Raw genomic sequence first — 11,335 nt, 5'->3', positions numbered from 1 at the left:
ACACGTTTATTTCATTTTAGTATATGTATTATTTTCTAGCTCTTCTTTCGGATATCGTATTATAATTCTAGTAATTCGTGAAATAATCTGCGAAAAGCGTGAATAATTTGCTTAAGATTTTCTATTGCTTAAAATTATATTAATGTTAATTGCAGCAGACGCAATTTTTATCAGTTTGTCTTTGTTACTTCATTTCCTGGGTTGAGATTAAAAATCCTGATGTGTATATTGAAATATTACATTAGACAATAGTATATCTTTTATAAATAAAACAAATCGTCAGTATTATTTTGGGGCCACTAGTGTATTAGTTTGAACTGCCTTCTAATTTATCGCCATAACTTTATAATGTAGACACGTCACCTCACTAGACGCAACACTGAATACCCGATGCCGCACTATTCGTGCTATGTAGCATATGATGTAGTATACATTGCTAAAGAAGAAACACAACATGCTGGAATTTCGATGGGAAGGAATCGAGATCTAACATGTAAAAATGTAAATTTACAAAAGATCAACTAAAAATACACTGTACATTTCATAGGAATATTGTCTTTGTCTTGGTTAAAGAATCGTTGAAATTGTGGTTTTCGTCTCGTTTGGTTTTATATTCTGAAAGCAGTAATTAAACAAAGTCACCTCTTCTTCCTTTGTTTAAAACAGCTTTTTGTTAATAGTTTTCTGTGTTTAAAACCCTTTTCCATTATATATATATATATATATATATATATATATATATATATATATATATAATATGCTATAACTATATACTAACGGTAATTTCAAATCGTGTTCTAACTGCGGTCGAATAAATATAGATCAAGAATATAATTGAAATATGTAGTGACTGTTTGTGGAAAAGCAGCTTTGCAAACGTATCTCACATCTATTATAATTTAATAATAAAGTTAGTACGCCAGAAATGTCTTTTCTTTTATTATTAACAATACCAAGAAGAAGATGACCTAACTTCAAATCAATAAAATGTACGACTATCTTTCCTCATCTCTACACCAGATGTTAACCGCATTGATGATTAGCGAGAGACAGAAAGTACAATAGCGTTCGATAATACCTACAAATAAAATAGATTTACTTGGAATTTAACGACCGTCCACATCAAATACATCAACAGAGAGTACAACGCAATGACATTGAGCGACTCCGTAGACGCAGTGCTCCTGTGATCCAGGAATAAGCAGGATTCCACTACGATTCGGAAATAAATTGTGATGCCAATAAATCAGTTACAATTGTCAAAATGGCAATTGGTTTAATGACAATAGTTTGTCAATATTATAAGGTATTAAAATACAGCGGTTGTGTTAATACAATAAGTTATGCCGGTGGAAAAATATAATTACCACAATTAATCTTACTTCCAGACCTTTTACTCTCTTTAGCTTCAGGTAAATGAAATGATTTTAATCATTTCTTGATCAACATTGATATGTTGGTATGACCAACAGAAATATAACACTTTATTTTATTCCCATTTTAAAGGAACTGTACCATAAAAAGATTTTTGTAGTAATCAAATTGATATCAGAAATAGGTTAACAAAACTGTAAACAATTGCAAATACAAGGACAAATTTATCATTTCCTAGGAGCGTTCTTACCACTACAAGACGCAGATGTTGATATATATGAATTCTACAACATACAATTATTGTCCAAGAAGTGTAGGCACCTTGTTCATCAGAATAAAGATTTAGTCAAGATGTTCCATGGTGATAAAAAGTTTAACGGGTCATCAAGTTCGAAATATAAAAGAGGTATTGATTTTGATTTCTTGCATATTTAAAGTAAATTTGGGTGGCTCTTTTTTGTGATCCATACGAATCCATGTGATTCATTCTGAGTAATAGTTCTTCGTTCAAGTGAGTTTTAACGTTAATAAATTTTGCTTCTTGAACTTGTGTAATAGTGGAAGTTTTTGAAGCACTAAATAGATTTTTTCTTTTTGGACTCTTTATTTCTTACATTTTTGGTTTTATTTGCGTTATATTATGGAAGGCATATTCTGGTATTAAGTAAGTGGGATTTACCTAACAGGTCAATTGAAATGTCCCCGACCTACCACAATAAAACACATTTTTTGGCAAAATTAGTTTTTTTTATTTAACATAATTCCCTTCAAGGGTGATACACTGATTATAGCGACACTCCAACTTTTCGATACCATTTTTGTAGTACGATTTGACCTTTGCTTTAAAATAGACCTCAATTTCGTCCATCACCTCTTCATTCGACGAAAATTTCTTCCCAGCGAGCATTCTTTTGAAATTTGAGAACAAGAAATAGTCGCTGGGGGCCAGATCTAGAGAATACGGTGGATGGGGAAGCAATTCGAAGCCTAATTAATGGATTTTTGCCATCGTTTTCACTGACTTGTGACACGGTGCGTTTTTTTAACGAAGCAGCACTTTTTTTTCTTCAAATGCGACGGTTTTTCAGCGATTTCGCCCTTTAAACAGTCCAATAACGCTATGTAATAGTCGCTGTTGATGGTCCTTTCTTTTTCAAGGTCGTCAGCCGATAACATTGCTAGCCGAGTGTTACGCTTGAAGCGGGTTCATCATTTGCGATCCATTCGGATGACCGTTGATTGAACTTCGAAGTGTAATGATAGAGCCATGTTTCATCCATTGTCATATATCGAAGCAAAAACCCGGATTTATTACGCTTGATCATCTTCATTGCTCCGAATCATCAACTCATCGTTATTTCTGCTCAAAAGTAAGCTTTTGAGTGAGCTTCAACTATATTTTTTCCCTTCAAAAAGTAATATTTTATCAACATGCGAAATTCATTTTTATCCATTTTTTTCGCAATAACAAAAGTTGCTTCACTCAAAATGGTATAATTCATAAACTAATGATCCGATAGCTGTCAAATCTATACACGCATCTTTTGAGGGTTAAAAAGGATATGAATTTAATTCTAGTAGAGCCATCTATGTATTAGTCCGGGGACTTTTTAATTGACCTGTTATATCGAATAGTGGAGCATTATACTAAGATTGCGGCAAATCCAGGTTTTAGTTCTCCTCAAATATATATATATATATAATATTATATTGTTATATAGTATTATGGTTGTTTGTTCAATCGCCTTTAATTTGAAGAATATTCTAAAAAGATGTTATGCAAGAAACGCTCAATAATTAGTTCATCAAAAGATATCATTTTATATTATGTAATATTAGGTTCTACAGAAGTTATTCACATATTCTAAAACATATTTGATAAAATGCTTAAACATAAACAAAAATATACGATTATAAAGCGGAATATCTCGAAAGAGATTAAAATCAATATATAAGTTTTAATATTAAATTATTTGAAAATTTTCTGCAGATAGTCTTGTCCACCTAAGGAAGAAATGTAAAGGACTATGTGAATACATAAATGATGTATAAACTAACTATATAATTTGCATAGATGGAAAACATAACATAAATAGAAAAAGTTAATTAGTACTCTGTACATAAAAATAAATAAAGGCATGTATACTTATATTTGATGCTCTGAAGTTGTTACAGTTCTGAAAATAATCTTACTTATAATACTATGTTATAATGTTCAGTGGCATAGAAATAGTAATTTACACATATTAATATTTTGTTGATTATTAAAAGTTAATGGAAATTAGATTTAGTTTTGATAGTTTGCACTGAAAAAGAAAATTACTAAAACTTGTAACATATCATTTTTAAATTAGTCCTTTTACTCTATTATGAAATAATCATGACTAATTTAATATATTTTGTTCGAATTTCGACCACAGGGCTGTTATATAGTCCTTTAAATTCTTCCATACTTTATTCACTATTAAAACTTAATGGAAAATATATTTATTTAGATGCCGTTTATATGTTAATGAGTGTTAGTTCTTGAAATAGTTTGCATATATTTAAATATAGACTTTTGTTACTGTGATGTTATATAATAAATATATTTTTCTGATATTATATAGAAAATATTGTCAAAATAAGTTTTAGTGATATTAGCATGTTATTTTAAAATTATTCTCTTCACTCTATTAAGGTTGAAAAATGATTAATTTAATAAATTGTGGTCGAATTTCGACCACAGGAACTACGATCACTAGTCTATATAAGTTTATAAGTGTTTAATTTTTGAGGCTTAGTTATATTAATACTTAACAATTAATGTCGCAAAATCGAACGGTAAAAATGCCACTGCGATTTTTTGTATGCAAGAGCCGCTTTTGTGTCTGGTAAATCGTCGGATCTAGTGCGCATAGGAGCGCCTGGGCGCTCGCCAAACTTTGAGAAGTTGCCGGGACCGATCGTCAGTTTTGGCGCGAGCGAAAACAGACCAGCAGGACGGATCCGGGCATCTACCACAACCACCTGTACGCATTTCCGGAGAAATTTTTGATCTCGCGAACTACAAGTCGCCATCCGCCACCGAAAAGAGACCGTTAGGTGGATCAGTTAAATAGTGGGAATAAAACTGCTCTAGTTCAAAGGATTTTATGAACTTGTCTTCGCTGATTGTAAGTGTTATCGATGTGTTACCGTAAAGAGACCGCTATTTGTTTATTTCGCCGTCGTCAAACAATAGGAAGTTAATCCTGAGACGTTATAAATTACAATTAAATGGCGGCAATTAACAATCAACATGGGTCGGTTTAGATAATACAATTTTATATTTACTTATAAGTTTGTCAGTTCATATTCGGTGAGTGGGATTATACTTGCAGTTTATTATAATTTAAAAGTGTCTGTAATCCAACGCATATCATAAGGAACAGTCCTATCATTTTTTTGCTCCTTTTATTGCGTATTTAAATTTAATATTCTTAATATAACTAATATAATTGTAATAAATTAATATAACTTTAAAAAAGTGAGCTACTTTATTTGTTATTTGAGCTACTTTTTCAACACTCTGAATATTTTCTATGTATTTTTTATAAAAATACCACAAAATTAAGATAATTAATTTTAAAATAATATTTTCTTAAATAATACATTACTTTAAATAGGCCCTTTTTAATAATTTTAATATTTTTCAAGTATAGTGTTTTTGTAATATTTCAATTATTTTCAATATTGATATATTCAATTTATCGTAACAAAAACACGATTTAGTTTAAAATCAAACTATTAAACACTATAGTTTATTATTTTATTAAAGATGAATATCACATAATATAATATAGCAAGTTGAACATTATAGACATTTATTAAACAAGTTACATTTTAATCCAAATTATAGAGAATTAAAATTATATCACACATTTTTAGGTGCCTTTTAGTTAATATCGTGCGTTTTTATTTTATATCGTGCAGTGTTATCTTTATATATTAATATTGAAATGAATCACATTTATTATAAGCCCGATTGCAAGTGCTTCTTCTTTGAGTAAATATAAGTATTTATATATTGGATATAAAACATTACGTTCCAGCTAATATTGATTAATTATAGTTAAGTATCTCACAAGAAAACAGTAATTATTTCGTTTCGTTTCAATAAAAAACAACTAATTAGTCTCTCAAAATAAATAATATAATGATAATGATTCTGACTACACCAGATAATTAATTCCTCTTTTGACTCGAATAATTAGATTGATTTAATTAGGACATTTCATTTATATTACATATTATTAGTATTTGAATATATAACGTATGACAATAGAAATATTGGAATGATGGATTTAGAAGTTATATGATATTAAATAATTTTCAATATCTTTTATTGAAAGTCGATAGCACATATTATTTTAGATAGAAGTACTATTTCAGTTCTATCATAATTATATATAATAATGCTCTACTTCTACTATATGGCTGGAGAAAAAGTAATTTCAATATGTCCTAAGAGATGGTTTTAGAGCTGTATCTCTAATAATATTTTTTTAATGAAGTCTCTAATATGAATGTTTGAAAGGTTCCATAGAATATTTTCGATATAAAGGTAGTATTATTCATTTGCTCAGTCAATAGGTATTGTGCTTTTGCTACTGAATCGCAATATTGTTCTTCGTTTTGCTGTTTACAAACTTGAAAACATGAAAAGTGGAAAACATACAGCAACAATGTGCGAGAAAGATCACAAGCAAATTGTCGCAATGTTGGCGAAGAAGATAACACTAAGTGATTTTAAATATTTAGTTTTAGATATGTTTGATTTTTTTAGATATATTAATGAAACCATTAATTAGGTTCAACTGTCAGTCAATAATTTGGTTAGGTATTAGACGATTAAAAATCAGAATTGATCAATAAAAAAGGCGTTCTCTTCTATAATGACCATTAGACCATACCCATTTTTAATTACTTGACAAAATTGTAAAAATATTAGATGAAAATATTGAAGCATTAATTATATAGCTAGAGCAATAATTTCTTAACGGTATAAAGCTGTTTTTTTAGCTAGCTAGCTATACACTATTAAAGTTTGTGTGATTAGGTTCATTGTAATCTTTTGATTTCCTATGTGATGTCCAGTAGCTATGTTGCTTAAATGTTCCGGTGATTTAGTAGCCTTATTGGATGCTTTAAGACGAAATCTTGGATAGCTTTATAAATCCATTCGATTTATAGTTAGTCGTGCAGCTCTTCGTTGGTTACGTAGCGCTAAGAATTGGCAAATAATCGTAGAACTTTGTTTTGACAGCGTTGGATTTATACTTAGTCTGATATTTTAGTGCAACCCAATATTTGCACCTCATTGGTTTAAATTGTCCTTACGATGGAATTAATATAGATTTTGATCAGCACGGTCACTAATATCGAAATAACTTCTAAAATATTATTAATCAAAATGTACTCAGAGCTTAACAGATTAGTTTTTAAATAGCTAACAGAATTAGTTTTTTTTATTCAAATTAATTCCCTTCAAGGGTGATACACTGATTATAGGGACCCTCCAATATTCTATACCATTTCTGTAGTACGATTTGTTCTTTGCTTCAAAATAGGACTTAGTTTCGGGGATGAAGAGACGCATTCGCTGAAAATTTCTTCCCAGCGAGCATTCTTTTGAGATCTGAGAACAGAAAATAGTCGCTGTGAGCCAGATCTGGAGAATACGGTCGATGGATGGATTTTTTCAATTGTTTTCACTGACTTGTGATAGGGTGCATTGTCTTGGTGAAGCAGCACTTTCTTTTTCTTCAAATACGGCCGTTTTTAGACAATTTCGTCCAATAACGCTATAGTCGCTGTTGATGGTCCTTCCTTTTTCAAGGTAGCCACTGAGAATAATTCCATGCGTATCCCAAAATACAGACGCCATAACTTTGCTAACCGACTGTTGCTTATTATGGGAATACACGCTTTGGAGGAGGTTCATCGTGTGCAGTCCACTCGGATGACTGTCGATTGGATATCGTAGTGAAATGATGGAGACTATCGTAGTGAAATGATGGAGATATTTTTCATCCATTGTCACATATCGATACAAAAACTTTAGTTTATTTCGCTTGATCATCTTCAAACATTAACACGTCGTTGTTTTTGGTCAAAAATGAGCTTGCGCGGCATTCACTTTGCACAGAGATTTCTCATAACCAAATATTCATGAACGATATGATGTACGCTTTCAGTGGATATATTTATATACTGCGTTCACCGTCTTCGGTGCTCATTTCACCACGTCTAAACTTAGCATACCAATCCTTGAAGGTTGATTTTACTGGGGCAGTGTCCGGAAACTCGGCGTCGAGCCAAGTTTTTACTTCAACTGTATTATTTCCCTTCAAAATGCTGTAATTCACAAACTAATGATCCGACAGCTCTCAGCTAGTCAGCATCTAAAAAACATATGGATTTAATTCTAGTAGCGCCATCTATGTGTCAGGCCGGGACCTTTCAATTTACCTGTTAGGAGCATTTATCCTTGTTAGAATTCATACAGATTTTATCCAGTACTCTTTACTAGCTGCCATCATGAACTATGTTATTCTGATAGTTTATGAAACTAGCATAGACGTGTCATTCCGCGTTCTTGATCCAATCTTTTCAAAATAATAAAATCCGCGAGAATAATTTCAATTTCCAGAGCTCCAGAACCTATAAGATAAAATAGAAACAATAACAGCACTCCCTCTCAAATGTTGCTTTGCTAAAATAAATAGGCATTTTGAACATAACAAAATTATATTTATGATTTTCTGTGTCTACTAAAATGACTAATCATAATTTATAGGTTTCTAAAAATTCACAAAATCTATATATATTAAAATGTCAATAAGCTATAGCTCTCACAATTTCATGCTATTCCTTTCAAACCTTTTATGATTAATTACTGTGGAAAATGTTCTAAACTATTAATGCTGCTAACATTAAAAAGTATACATGAATTTTATTTCGTTGGAGTCCGAAAGCTAATAATATATCTTTCTTGTAACTGATATTGTTTCAGTAGCCATAATTAAATCAGTTTAATGATTATAACTAATATAATATCAATCAATATGGCGTCATAAATTTGATGGGGCTATAAATGTATTTTATATATCTATAAATTTGATATTTTCGTATTACTACATCCTACTAATAATAAATGAGTATACTAACTTTAATATACTTTTTTAAAGAAAACCAATTATATCTCGGTGAATACGATTTTTATTTTAAAATAAAGCATACATATTTAACAAGATTCTGAATTCCATAGGGCTCTATTACATTCAAGCACGCATTTCGAAGTCTGTAACGAAATGAAGTACACGTGGAGTTGAAGTAAAAAGTAAATTCTACTTAAGGAATAACATTAATTTTGAGATACTCAATGCTCGTGTATAAAATGAGGGTAGTTTTCTTTCTAAAAATACACAGTTCGAGCTATAGTGAGTTCAAATTTGTTAACCATACTTGAGTAATTTATGAGATTATAAAACAATATATATCTGTTTGTAACTATATATCTATAAAGTACCACTGAGATTAAATTGTAGCAACTATATAGCACATATAATTGCTTTGAAAACGATTTTAAAATCTTGAGCTGATGCAACACGATGTCCTCGAGGCGGCTTTTTGATTTTAGTGAAAAACTAGTAGTCTGACGGGGCTAAATCAAACAAATAGGGTGGCTCTGAAATTATGTTGGTTGCATTTTTAACAAACTGATGAAGTGCTCTCATAAATTTTGATTAGTTTTCATTTTAAACAGGTATTAATTGAGAAAAATTGGTATAATATATATTAATCAAAACATTTTCCATTATTTTCTACAACTGGCCACCTGGTGATACTTTGTCTAAACAAATATGTTGATTTGGTTGGAATCCAGTCATGGATACAACTTTAAATTTTTTCGCCATTTGGACACCTTGTATCAATCAAGTCATATTGCATCGATCTTAACAAGTGGTAATCAAAAGGCGTTATGCCTGGAGGGTACGCTGTGTGTGACAGAACTTCTCATTGGAGCTGCAACTGTGGTCGAGTTGTCATTCAAAAGAACTACTTTTCGTTTTTTTGTTTATTATTGGCCTTTAGATTGGACTTTCAGGTATGAATATTCCGCTTCAGCGTCGATGTGGATGGCTCTGCTGGAGTAACCCATGAATGTTTACTCTTGGTATAGTCGTAATAGATCCACGGTTTATCGCCAGTAACAATACGCAGCAGAAAACTCTTCTTTGTTTGCGTGGTAAGTAGCGAAACCGTGTATTTGAAACGGTTCGAAGTGACATTTTCAGTTAATTCTTGTTGTAGACAATTTTTCTCTTTTGGACCTGTCACATTGCATGTTAACGACTAGAAGCAGTTATTTTATCAATTACTAAGCTGTTTGAAAGTTCTTCAAAGTTTTTCCAATAACACTTGCCAAATATTTAGTTATCTGACAACTACCACTTTTAAATCGTTGAAAATGAAAGTGATAATTAGAATATAATGAAGCAGCATCAAAATAACTTTTTAAAGGAGCTTGATTGGCAGTGGCAGTAGCTATTTTCAAATGACACAATAAAACTGATGATGTTGAAAATGCAATTTTGGGTATTTTCGATATTGGCTTGGCTTAATATAGGATACGTTACTTCACAACTATCTCCGGATTTGGCGCATGCGTATATGCAGCTTTATTTACTTACCTTCGTGATTATTAGATTTAATTTCTAATATATATAAGCAGGTAAACAGGTTCAGGAGATAAATGAAAATGGTAAAATTTTGGAAATTATATATATATATATATATATATATATATATATATATATATATATATATATATGTATATTACTATTATAAGTTTCAGTTGTTTTTGTTTTATGTTTTAAGCGCCAGTAACATAAATAAACAAGAAAGAGTATAAATAAATCACGTACAATACTAAGAAAAAAACGAAAACAAAAACTTAACAATTCGTTGTAATATTTCTGGAATTCCACTTGAATGATTTCTTGAGACTTTCTGTAAAAGTCTTTGTGTCATATTAATATGAATTGAGACTTTACTGATACCAAATACACTTGACATCTTATCGGAGTGCTCTCTGATTTCGTAACGGCGAAGGATCCCGTTACAATATCGATGAAATTCCAGGAAAGAAAAATACTGGATCGCTGTAAAAAGGGTAAGGCGAAATCTGGTTATTTCCATTTTTGTGTGGGTTGTTATAAGAATCAAGTATGTTGTTTTGGAGGGGTAGAAGTGAGTCCGATGAATTGTATTAAATCTCATAAAATTAAATTCGAACCCAAATATTTTTATGTCTTCTAGAAACAAAGAAGGCTCGAGAATTGAAGAATTCTTGAGAATTTATTTTAATATTTTAATTCCAATTTCGGCAATCATATTTAATTATATAATATAATAAGTTTGCAAAATTTAGTTTTGATGCTTAATTTTTTTAATCAACAAAAGAGAAGAAACTACTAAAATTCAGCATCTTTAAAATATGTAAGAGTAATATGTGTAATATTTAATAATAATATAATTTATATCGAAGTGAATTGAATGGATTTTTTGAAAGCAATTGAGAATTTAAAATTATTTTCATCAAATATTATAAAACTATCTAAAGGAGACTGAAATATTATTATTACCTTGTAATTATTCTACATATCATAGTATGTTTTCCACTTTATAGTATCCTTTTTTTACCTTATCTTACTAGAATAAAACTAGTGCAGTATTGGGTTTAAATGTCATGCTTATTGGTTGTAATAGCTCAGCAATATGAATTAGCTATTACAAAAACTGTTAAATTATCCAACTGGGATCATAGGCAAGCTGAGAATATATCGATTGATGATCTCTCGAGCAATAAAAGAACCTAAGCTGTTAAATTATGACTTTTTATCTGTTCACTCCATATTATTCTCATACTCATGTA

General features: G+C 30.4%; 1 protein-coding gene across 1 annotated transcript in view; it reads left to right on the top strand.

Annotated features, from left to right (window-relative positions):
* Positions 1-4,339: 4,339 nt before the first annotated feature.
* Positions 4,340-11,335, top strand: part of LOC143194842 (RYamide receptor) — a 201,700-nt gene continuing 194,704 nt past the window's right edge. Inside the window, exon 1 of the mRNA XM_076401575.1 lies at positions 4,340-4,529. The gene's annotated coding sequence lies outside the window, so the exon portion shown is untranslated. The remainder of the gene's footprint in view (positions 4,530-11,335) is intronic.

This window comes from Rhynchophorus ferrugineus, unplaced genomic scaffold (genome assembly GCF_030347505.1).
Source record: "Rhynchophorus ferrugineus isolate W39M unplaced genomic scaffold, kcgeb_rfMv2 rfM4, whole genome shotgun sequence".
In the NCBI taxonomy this organism is placed as follows: Eukaryota; Metazoa; Arthropoda; class Insecta; order Coleoptera; family Curculionidae; genus Rhynchophorus; species Rhynchophorus ferrugineus.
Note: the sequence above shows the minus strand (reverse complement) of the source record. Positions and strands in the feature narration are given on the sequence as shown.